Source organism: Venturia canescens, unplaced genomic scaffold (assembly GCF_019457755.1).
Source record: "Venturia canescens isolate UGA unplaced genomic scaffold, ASM1945775v1 PGA_scaffold_47__1_contigs__length_35594, whole genome shotgun sequence".
NCBI lineage: Eukaryota > Metazoa > Arthropoda > Insecta > Hymenoptera > Ichneumonidae > Venturia > Venturia canescens.
Window position 1 is genome coordinate 5,001 of NW_025108613.1, and position 10,000 is coordinate 15,000.

At 52.1% G+C, this 10,000-nt stretch overlaps 1 non-coding gene across 1 annotated transcript in view; it reads right to left on the reverse strand.

Annotated features, from left to right (window-relative positions):
- LOC122418757 (small subunit ribosomal RNA) overlaps positions 1-156 on the reverse strand; it is a 1,915-nt gene extending 1,759 nt beyond the window's left edge. Inside the window, exon 1 of the ribosomal RNA XR_006262649.1 lies at positions 1-156. This exon is cut by the window's left edge and continues 1,759 nt beyond it. This is a non-coding gene — a ribosomal RNA (small subunit ribosomal RNA).
- Between the last annotated feature and the right edge of the window lie 9,844 nt (positions 157-10,000).

The window sequence follows — 10,000 nt, forward strand, 5'->3', positions numbered from 1 at the left end:
TTACCACAGTTATCCAAGTAAATGTGGGTACGATCTAAGGAACCATAACTGATTTAATGAGCCATTCGCGGTTTCACCTTAATACGGCATGTACTGAGACATGCATGGCTTAATCTTTGAGACAAGCATATGACTACTGGCAGGATCAACCAGGGAGCTTCGTGTAACGTATACAAATACGCCCATGAGCTCGGAGAGAGCTCTCGTAGAGTGCGATCCGCCGCATTAACAGCGAATCACGACCCTTTTACTTTTCTTAAGACAAACACTCTTGTCTTTCCGTATTGTTATTTCGGAAACCCGCTCGTATAAGAGAGTTTCCACGGATTACAAAATCAATCATGAAAATGCTAACCCGCATTCGGCTACGTTTCAAACACTCTCAACTTTTAGATACTCGACGCTAGGAATATTCATTCACAAAGCGACTCGAAGTGCCTCGGAAAAAACTTTGTTTCCCCCGTCAGAGACACTATCGTATGAAACATACGTTTCTCGTTGTGTGTTCTCGCCCGGTAACGGGTGAGTCGATGCTCGGTAAAATTTGCGTTCACGAAGAACGCGTATTTTTCGTTTAAAACCGCCTATGGCGTCGACCACGTAAAGGGCCATTCGGTCATAGACACCGACCCGTGGTCATGCTGCGTTGGGCGAATTTTTCGAAATATTTTTCACTCCGAACGAGAGAAAACAAAAAAATTTAATAGCATCCAGTATAAGGCATGGAGAAATGTTTACGAAAACATACCCATAGTACAAAACTCATTGACTTTGTACTCGTCGTCGTCGACGACGACGACGACGACGACCTTTTACTCTCTGATACTAGTACGAGGGCGCCGTAACTTGGCCTGCAGCCGAGCGGTCTTAAGCATGGCGGTAAAGGGGGAAAAACTCGAAGCTCCACTCTTGACGAGCAGGGAGGATGAGTTAACAAAGTTCTTCGGACAGTTTGACAATTTTTAATCTACGTTTTGTCAATATGAACAATATAATAATTCAACAATATCGAAATGAAGAACTTGAAATCAATATACATGGGGAAGACAGATATAAATAGATTTGTAATGATTATGCTCGCTTCTGTCCGCGTTTGACGAAGCACGACGAATGGGTACAAAAATATACATTAGCAGAGCTGTTGGAGTTATCGAAGATAATATTCTGAGAAAATGAAACATTTTTTCGTCGGTCGTGCGACGCCCGCACGGGGCGTCCACCGACCGAGGATTTCTCGTTTCCCCGTTAGACCCTACGAGACGAGTTTCGCTACGTCTCCCGACGACGTTCGTTCCCTCGATGGCGTGCGTCGAGGAAAATGCGCAGCTACGTGCCCAGGTACCTTGAAATTGGGCGAAATATTTCGTCGGTCGTGCGACGCCCGCACCGGGCGTCCACCGACCGAGAGATTTTACGTAGCTCGCTCATGCTTGCGTTGACGATATCTAAAGGAAATTATGGTTCTTCGTCGTCGGAGATAGGGACAGTGGGAATTTCGTTAATCCAAATGTTACGCACACGTGGACGATCCGGTGGGATTGGACTCAAGATTCGAGCGAGCATCCAAGCCCGCCGTTTACCCGTTCGACCGCAACACGCGTCAAGAGCGACGAGTAAACTCACAAGATACGCAACTTTCGAGATATTCGGACGATCCCAAATTCGCCTTTCTCCCGATAGCCTACGTAGACGAAGCGTCGCGGTTTTGTGCCCAGAGACTCTGTAATTGTGCTGACTTTTTTTCGTCGGTCGTGCGACGCCCGCACCGGGCGTCCACCGACCGAGGATTTCTCGTTTCCCCGTTAGACCCTACGTGACGAGTTTCGCTACGTCTCCCGACGACGTTCGTTCCCTCGATGGCGTGCGTCGAGGAAAATGCGCAGCTACGTGCCCAGGTACCTTGAAATTGGGCGAAATATTTCGTCGGTCGTGCGACGCCCGCACCGGGCGTCCACCGACCGAGAGATTTTACGTAGCTCGCTCATGCTTGCGTTGACGATATCTAAAGGAAATTATGGTTCTTCGTCGTCGGAGATAGGGACAGTGGGAATTTCGTTAATCCAAATGTTACGCACACGTGGACGATCCGGTGGGATTGGACTCAAGATTCGAGCGAGCATCCAAGCCCGCCGTTTACCCGTTCGACCGCAACACGCGTCAAGAGCGACGAGTAAACTCACAAGATACGCAACTTTCGAGATATTCGGACGATCCCAAATTCGCCTTTCTCCCGATAGCCTACGTAGACGAAGCGTCGCGGTTTTGTGCCCAGAGACTCTGTAATTGTGCTGACTTTTTTTCGTCGGTCGTGCGACGCCCGCACCGGGCGTCCACCGACCGAGGATTTCTCGTTTCCCCGTTAGACCCTACGTGACGAGTTTCGCTACGTCTCCCGACGACGTTCGTTCCCTCGATGGCGTGCGTCGAGGAAAATGCGCAGCTACGTGCCCAGGTACCTTGAAATTGGGCGAAATTTTTCGTCGGTCGTGCGACGCCCGCACCGGGCGTCCACCGACCGAGAGATTTTACGTAGCTCGCTCATGCTTGCGTTGACGATATCTAAAGGAAATTATGGTTCTTCGTCGTCGGAGATAGGGACAGTGGGAATTTCGTTAAACCAAATGTTACGCACACGTGGACGATCCGGTGGGATTGGACTCAAGATTCGAGCGAGCATCCAAGCCCGCCGTTTACCCGTTCGACCGCAACACGCGTCAAGAGCGACGAGTAAACTCACAAGATACGCAACTTTCGAGATATTCGGACGATCCCAAATTCGCCTTTCTCCCGATAGCCTACGTAGACGAAGCATCGCGGTTTTGTGCCCAGAGACTCTGTAATTGTGCTGACTTTTTTTCGTCGGTCGTGCGACGCCCGCACCGGGCGTCCACCGACCGAGGATTTCTCGTTTCCCCGTTAGACCCTACGTGACGAGTTTCGCTACGTCTCCCGACGACGTTCGTTCCCTCGATGGCGTGCGTCGAGGAAAATGCGCAGCTACGTGCCCAGGTACCTTGAAATTGGGCGAAATATTTCGTCGGTCGTGCGACGCCCGCACCGGGCGTCCACCGACCGAGAGATTTTACGTAGCTCGCTCATGCTTGCGTTGACGATATCTAAAGGAAATTATGGTTCTTCGTCGTCGGAGATAGGGACAGTGGGAATTTCGTTAATCCAAATGTTACGCACACGTGGACGATCCGGTGGGATTGGACTCAAGATTCGAGCGAGCATCCAAGCCCGCCGTTTACCCGTTCGACCGCAACACGCGTCAAGAGCGACGAGTAAACTCACAAGATACGCAACTTTCGAGATATTCGGACGATCCCAAATTCGCCTTTCTCCCGATAGCCTACGTAGACGAAGCGTCGCGGTTTTGTGCCCAGAGACTCTGTAATTGTGCTGACTTTTTTTCGTCGGTCGTGCGACGCCCGCACCGGGCGTCCACCGACCGAGGATTTCTCGTTTCCCCGTTAGACCCTACGTGACGAGTTTCGCTACGTCTCCCGACGACGTTCGTTCCCTCGATGGCGTGCGTCGAGGAAAATGCGCAGCTACGTGCCCAGGTACCTTGAAATTGGGCGAAATTTTTCGTCGGTCGTGCGACGCCCGCACCGGGCGTCCACCGACCGAGAGATTTTACGTAGCTCGCTCATGCTTGCGTTGACGATATCTAAAGGAAATTATGGTTCTTCGTCGTCGGAGATAGGGACAGTGGGAATTTCGTTAAACCAAATGTTACGCACACGTGGACGATCCGGTGGGATTGGACTCAAGATTCGAGCGAGCATCCAAGCCCGCCGTTTACCCGTTCGACCGCAACACGCGTCAAGAGCGACGAGTAAACTCACAAGATACGCAACTTTCGAGATATTCGGACGATCCCAAATTCGCCTTTCTCCCGATAGCCTACGTAGACGAAGCATCGCGGTTTTGTGCCCAGAGACTCTGTAATTGTGCTGACTTTTTTTCGTCGGTCGTGCGACGCCCGCACCGGGCGTCCACCGACCGAGGATTTCTCGTTTCCCCGTTAGACCCTACGTGACGAGTTTCGCTACGTCTCCCGACGACGTTCGTTCCCTCGATGGCGTGCGTCGAGGAAAATGCGCAGCTACGTGCCCAGGTACCTTGAAATTGGGCGAAATTTTTCGTCGGTCGTGCGACGCCCGCACCGGGCGTCCACCGACCGAGAGATTTTACGTAGCTCGCTCATGCTTGCGTTGACGATATCTAAAGGAAATTATGGTTCTTCGTCGTCGGAGATAGGGACAGTGGGAATTTCGTTAAACCAAATGTTACGCACACGTGGACGATCCGGTGGGATTGGACTCAAGATTCGAGCGAGCATCCAAGCCCGCCGTTTACCCGTTCGACCGCAACACGCGTCAAGAGCGACGAGTAAACTCACAAGATACGCAACTTTCGAGATATTCGGACGATCCCAAATTCGCCTTTCTCCCGATAGCCTACGTAGACGAAGCATCGCGGTTTTGTGCCCAGAGACTCTGTAATTGTGCTGACTTTTTTTCGTCGGTCGTGCGACGCCCGCACCGGGCGTCCACCGACCGAGGATTTCTCGTTTCCCCGTTAGACCCTACGTGACGAGTTTCGCTACGTCTCCCGACGACGTTCGTTCCCTCGATGGCGTGCGTCGAGGAAAATGCGCAGCTACGTGCCCAGGTACCTTGAAATTGGGCGAAATTTTTCGTCGGTCGTGCGACGCCCGCACCGGGCGTCCACCGACCGAGAGATTTTACGTAGCTCGCTCATGCTTGCGTTGACGATATCTAAAGGAAATTATGGTTCTTCGTCGTCGGAGATAGGGACAGTGGGAATTTCGTTAAACCAAATGTTACGCACACGTGGACGATCCGGTGGGATTGGACTCAAGATTCGAGCGAGCATCCAAGCCCGCCGTTTACCCGTTCGACCGCAACACGCGTCAAGAGCGACGAGTAAACTCACAAGATACGCAACTTTCGAGATATTCGGACGATCCCAAATTCGCCTTTCTCCCGATAGCCTACGTAGACGAAGCATCGCGGTTTTGTGCCCAGAGACTCTGTAATTGTGCTGACTTTTTTTCGTCGGTCGTGCGACGCCCGCACCGGGCGTCCACCGACCGAGGATTTCTCGTTTCCCCGTTAGACCCTACGTGACGAGTTTCGCTACGTCTCCCGACGACGTTCGTTCCCTCGATGGCGTGCGTCGAGGAAAATGCGCAGCTACGTGCCCAGGTACCTTGAAATTGGGCGAAATATTTCGTCGGTCGTGCGACGCCCGCACCGGGCGTCCACCGACCGAGAGATTTTACGTAGCTCGCTCATGCTTGCGTTGACGATATCTAAAGGAAATTATGGTTCTTCGTCGTCGGAGATAGGGACAGTGGGAATTTCGTTAATCCAAATGTTACGCACACGTGGACGATCCGGTGGGATTGGACTCAAGATTCGAGCGAGCATCCAAGCCCGCCGTTTACCCGTTCGACCGCAACACGCGTCAAGAGCGACGAGTAAACTCACAAGATACGCAACTTTCGAGATATTCGGACGATCCCAAATTCGCCTTTCTCCCGATAGCCTACGTAGACGAAGCGTCGCGGTTTTGTGCCCAGAGACTCTGTAATTGTGCTGACTTTTTTTCGTCGGTCGTGCGACGCCCGCACCGGGCGTCCACCGACCGAGGATTTCTCGTTTCCCCGTTAGACCCTACGTGACGAGTTTCGCTACGTCTCCCGACGACGTTCGTTCCCTCGATGGCGTGCGTCGAGGAAAATGCGCAGCTACGTGCCCAGGTACCTTGAAATTGGGCGAAATTTTTCGTCGGTCGTGCGACGCCCGCACCGGGCGTCCACCGACCGAGAGATTTTACGTAGCTCGCTCATGCTTGCGTTGACGATATCTAAAGGAAATTATGGTTCTTCGTCGTCGGAGATAGGGACAGTGGGAATTTCGTTAAACCAAATGTTACGCACACGTGGACGATCCGGTGGGATTGGACTCAAGATTCGAGCGAGCATCCAAGCCCGCCGTTTACCCGTTCGACCGCAACACGCGTCAAGAGCGACGAGTAAACTCACAAGATACGCAACTTTCGAGATATTCGGACGATCCCAAATTCGCCTTTCTCCCGATAGCCTACGTAGACGAAGCATCGCGGTTTTGTGCCCAGAGACTCTGTAATTGTGCTGACTTTTTTTCGTCGGTCGTGCGACGCCCGCACCGGGCGTCCACCGACCGAGGATTTCTCGTTTCCCCGTTAGACCCTACGTGACGAGTTTCGCTACGTCTCCCGACGACGTTCGTTCCCTCGATGGCGTGCGTCGAGGAAAATGCGCAGCTACGTGCCCAGGTACCTTGAAATTGGGCGAAATTTTTCGTCGGTCGTGCGACGCCCGCACCGGGCGTCCACCGACCGAGAGATTTTACGTAGCTCGCTCATGCTTGCGTTGACGATATCTAAAGGAAATTATGGTTCTTCGTCGTCGGAGATAGGGACAGTGGGAATTTCGTTAAACCAAATGTTACGCACACGTGGACGATCCGGTGGGATTGGACTCAAGATTCGAGCGAGCATCCAAGCCCGCCGTTTACCCGTTCGACCGCAACACGCGTCAAGAGCGACGAGTAAACTCACAAGATACGCAACTTTCGAGATATTCGGACGATCCCAAATTCGCCTTTCTCCCGATAGCCTACGTAGACGAAGCATCGCGGTTTTGTGCCCAGAGACTCTGTAATTGTGCTGACTTTTTTTCGTCGGTCGTGCGACGCCCGCACCGGGCGTCCACCGACCGAGGATTTCTCGTTTCCCCGTTAGACCCTACGTGACGAGTTTCGCTACGTCTCCCGACGACGTTCGTTCCCTCGATGGCGTGCGTCGAGGAAAATGCGCAGCTACGTGCCCAGGTACCTTGAAATTGGGCGAAATTTTTCGTCGGTCGTGCGACGCCCGCACCGGGCGTCCACCGACCGAGAGATTTTACGTAGCTCGCTCATGCTTGCGTTGACGATATCTAAAGGAAATTATGGTTCTTCGTCGTCGGAGATAGGGACAGTGGGAATTTCGTTAAACCAAATGTTACGCACACGTGGACGATCCGGTGGGATTGGACTCAAGATTCGAGCGAGCATCCAAGCCCGCCGTTTACCCGTTCGACCGCAACACGCGTCAAGAGCGACGAGTAAACTCACAAGATACGCAACTTTCGAGATATTCGGACGATCCCAAATTCGCCTTTCTCCCGATAGCCTACGTAGACGAAGCATCGCGGTTTTGTGCCCAGAGACTCTGTAATTGTGCTGACTTTTTTTCGTCGGTCGTGCGACGCCCGCACCGGGCGTCCACCGACCGAGGATTTCTCGTTTCCCCGTTAGACCCTACGTGACGAGTTTCGCTACGTCTCCCGACGACGTTCGTTCCCTCGATGGCGTGCGTCGAGGAAAATGCGCAGCTACGTGCCCAGGTACCTTGAAATTGGGCGAAATTTTTCGTCGGTCGTGCGACGCCCGCACCGGGCGTCCACCGACCGAGAGATTTTACGTAGCTCGCTCATGCTTGCGTTGACGATATCTAAAGGAAATTATGGTTCTTCGTCGTCGGAGATAGGGACAGTGGGAATTTCGTTAAACCAAATGTTACGCACACGTGGACGATCCGGTGGGATTGGACTCAAGATTCGAGCGAGCATCCAAGCCCGCCGTTTACCCGTTCGACCGCAACACGCGTCAAGAGCGACGAGTAAACTCACAAGATACGCAACTTTCGAGATATTCGGACGATCCCAAATTCGCCTTTCTCCCGATAGCCTACGTAGACGAAGCATCGCGGTTTTGTGCCCAGAGACTCTGTAATTGTGCTGACTTTTTTTCGTCGGTCGTGCGACGCCCGCACCGGGCGTCCACCGACCGAGGATTTCTCGTTTCCCCGTTAGACCCTACGTGACGAGTTTCGCTACGTCTCCCGACGACGTTCGTTCCCTCGATGGCGTGCGTCGAGGAAAATGCGCAGCTACGTGCCCAGGTACCTTGAAATTGGGCGAAATTTTTCGTCGGTCGTGCGACGCCCGCACCGGGCGTCCACCGACCGAGAGATTTTACGTAGCTCGCTCATGCTTGCGTTGACGATATCTAAAGGAAATTATGGTTCTTCGTCGTCGGAGATAGGGACAGTGGGAATTTCGTTAAACCAAATGTTACGCACACGTGGACGATCCGGTGGGATTGGACTCAAGATTCGAGCGAGCATCCAAGCCCGCCGTTTACCCGTTCGACCGCAACACGCGTCAAGAGCGACGAGTAAACTCACAAGATACGCAACTTTCGAGATATTCGGACGATCCCAAATTCGCCTTTCTCCCGATAGCCTACGTAGACGAAGCATCGCGGTTTTGTGCCCAGAGACTCTGTAATTGTGCTGACTTTTTTTCGTCGGTCGTGCGACGCCCGCACCGGGCGTCCACCGACCGAGGATTTCTCGTTTCCCCGTTAGACCCTACGTGACGAGTTTCGCTACGTCTCCCGACGACGTTCGTTCCCTCGATGGCGTGCGTCGAGGAAAATGCGCAGCTACGTGCCCAGGTACCTTGAAATTGGGCGAAATATTTCGTCGGTCGTGCGACGCCCGCACCGGGCGTCCACCGACCGAGAGATTTTACGTAGCTCGCTCATGCTTGCGTTGACGATATCTAAAGGAAATTATGGTTCTTCGTCGTCGGAGATAGGGACAGTGGGAATTTCGTTAAACCAAATGTTACGCACACGTGGACGATCCGGTGGGATTGGACTCAAGATTCGAGCGAGCATCCAAGCCCGCCGTTTACCCGTTCGACCGCAACACGCGTCAAGAGCGACGAGTAAACTCACAAGATACGCAACTTTCGAGATATTCGGACGATCCCAAATTCGCGTTTCTCCCGATAGCCTACGTAGACGAAGCATCGCGGTTTTGTGCCCAGAGACTCTGTAATTGTGCTGACTTTTTTTCGTCGGTCGTGCGACGCCCGCACCGGGCGTCCACCGACCGAGGATTTCTCGTTTCCCCGTTAGACCCTACGTGACGAGTTTCGCTACGTCTCCCGACGACGTTCGTTCCCTCGATGGCGTGCGTCGAGGAAAATGCGCAGCTACGTGCCCAGGTACCTTGAAATTGGGCGAAATATTTCGTCGGTCGTGCGACGCCCGCACCGGGCGTCCACCGACCGAGAGATTTTACGTAGCTCGCTCATGCTTGCGTTGACGATATCTAAAGGAAATTATGGTTCTTCGTCGTCGGAGATAGGGACATCGCGGTTTTGTGCCCAGAGACTCTGTAATTGTGCTGACTTTTTTTCGTCGGTCGTGCGACGTCATTCGTTGACTGCTCGATAATCACGTTAAGCTTTTCTCATCAGTCATTGTTAGATTTTGCATATAGAAATCGGTCGACGCGCATTGCCTGTCTTAGTATTCGAGGAAAATTCGACGTTTATTACTTGCCATTGCCCCTGTGAAATAATCGACATGCATTACTTATCTTTGATTACGAAAATTATCTAACGCGCATTGCTTGTCTCCGAATCCGAAAACTTTCGACGCTCATTGCTTTACTTTGAATACGAGAAATAATCCACGCGCATTGCTTGTCTTTGAATATGCGAAGTACTCGACGCGCATTGCCTGTCTTTAAACGCGAGAAATTTTCCACGCGCATGGTTTTTCTTGGAATATGAGAAATGTATCACGCGCATTTTGCTTGTCCTAGAATATGAGCAATGTTCGACGCGCATTACCCATCTTGGAATACGAGGTAAATTCGACGCGCATTGCTTTACTTGGAACACGAGAAATAATTCACGCGCATCGCTTCTCTTTGAATATGAGAAATATTTCACGCGCATTTCTTTTCTTAGAATACGAGAAATATTCCACGCGCATTGCTTTTCTTAGAATACGAGAAATATTCCACGCGCATTGCTTTTCTTAGAATATGAGAAATATTTCACGCGCATTGCTTTTCTTAG